The sequence below is a fragment of the Rutidosis leptorrhynchoides genome, chromosome 1 (genome assembly GCF_046630445.1).
Source record: "Rutidosis leptorrhynchoides isolate AG116_Rl617_1_P2 chromosome 1, CSIRO_AGI_Rlap_v1, whole genome shotgun sequence".
Classification (NCBI taxonomy): Eukaryota; Viridiplantae; Streptophyta; class Magnoliopsida; order Asterales; family Asteraceae; genus Rutidosis; species Rutidosis leptorrhynchoides.
In genome coordinates this window covers 653,846,750-653,848,682 of record NC_092333.1, presented here as the reverse complement: position 1 = coordinate 653,848,682, position 1,933 = coordinate 653,846,750, and the positions used below count along the sequence as shown (strand labels likewise).

Genomic DNA, 1,933 nt, shown 5'->3' with positions numbered 1-1,933 from the left:
TTCTCCACCCAGAGTAAAAACACTCTCGAAAGTAGAGAAAGTCATCTCTCTCTCTATTCGACGGATAGAGAGATTGCTTCCGAGTGGACCTCAATAAGTAGGAATTTTTTCTAAAAAAATAAAATATACTGTAATTAAGAATAAAATTGAGACGCCATAAAAATGGTAAAATCAAATTTCCATGAATTTTTCAGATTGAATAAATTCAGTTTTTTATTTTACATATTCTGTACACATCAGCTACACATATGCGAAAGTTATGCTTTTATAACATGTAGCAAGTAAATTTCCTTGTTCATTGTAAAAAAAACTCCATTGTTGAAGCCATAAAGAAAGTTCTTATTTTTTTCACAACATACATATGTCTATACAAAATATTTAATGTCATCCAAAATCCGCATATTTTCCAAGTAACTTAGCTACCTTTATGCGCATATTTTGGATCCTTTTTTTTAACTTTAACCCCCCAATGTACATCTTAAATTGCACATAGTACAATCACAAAGATATACCTTCCTTCAGCTAAACCGAACCACAATGATAGAAATATCATCTTTGCTTTCTCTATGCAACGCTTCGGCTGCAAGCTCCTTTGCCGCCTTCTGTGGTTCCTTGACATTTGTCGCTACGTCCACTGCCTCTTGATTAGACATTACCTGGATCAAAAACAGTTGCAACTTTCAAGTCAACAAAATCAAATAATTAATTCCTAAAAAATGCATGCATGTCCAATAAATATAACTCCTCCTCATAATTAGTTCCTCGGATAATTATTTCTCTAATTAAATATTTAATGAGAAAAAAGTACCTTCCATAAACCGTCGCTAGCAAGAATGAGAACTTCAGTACTGGCATCAATATCCGCATTAGTTACATCAGGATCAGATCGTAAATGAGTCTTCAAATTCTTGTCACCGAAAGCACATGAAACGGCTAGTTGCCCATTCACTCGTGCCACGTCACCTGATATACGACTCATATATATTATTCATGTTATAATAATTATAATCAACTAATGGAGTGTTAATTTTCAACAAAAAAATATATCCACCGGCATGTTGGAGACAAAACCTCCTCTATTTTCAATGCTGCCTCATTCGGTATTAGGTTCATGATCAACGGTCATCTGAATCGCTTGCCCGCCTCTCGACAAAACTGCCCGAGAATCTCCAACGTTTGCTACCCATAACTTACGACCATCGATTAAAATTGCAGTGACTGCGGTGGACCCACCTCTTCCCAAATCAGGACTATGAGAAAGAATCGATTGGTCTGTTCTTTCATACGCTTTCAAAATCGCTCTGTCTGGATCCGTCCAAAACTCACTCTGCAAAAATCCATAAAGTAAATGCTAACATCAATCTTTATAAAATCATATTAGACTAATTTAGGATGCTAAGAAAAATTTAAGATAACCTCTTTTAGGATATTGGAGAATAGGTGTTTTTGAAGATATGCAGGTACACTATCTCCCAAATGGCCATCGAATATGGCGAAGAGTCCAAGTTCGCGTCCTTGATGACGGACAAATTTGGCAACATGGTAATCTTCCATTGGATGATGCGCTTTTCCTTTGACTAAGCTGAATCCATATTTGACCGAACCTTGGTGGCCCCGTCCCTTGCCGGTGTCATGCGATGCTTGGCCGCCGACAAGCTAACACCAACAAAAGATAGAGCTAAATCTTTCCATAATTATTTCATGATATTAATATGTATTACTTACAGATATACATATATATAAATCAAGTCTATATAGGTACTATTAGTTAGTGTTGGTAATAAATTACTTTCATGTTGTAACTATAAAAGTCATATGGATTTCAAATAATAATATGACACTTTGCACATCTTGGAAAAGAAATTCATTTAGAGGTCATTTATCTTCATTACTCTTATGACAATTTCTATATACGCATATCCTATGAAAGTTA

At 35.2% G+C, this 1,933-nt stretch overlaps 1 pseudogene; it reads right to left on the bottom strand.

The window, feature by feature from the left end:
* Positions 1–467: 467 nt before the first annotated feature.
* On the bottom strand, positions 468–1,569 carry LOC139885813 (probable protein phosphatase 2C 10; annotated as a pseudogene).
* Between the last annotated feature and the right edge of the window lie 364 nt (positions 1,570–1,933).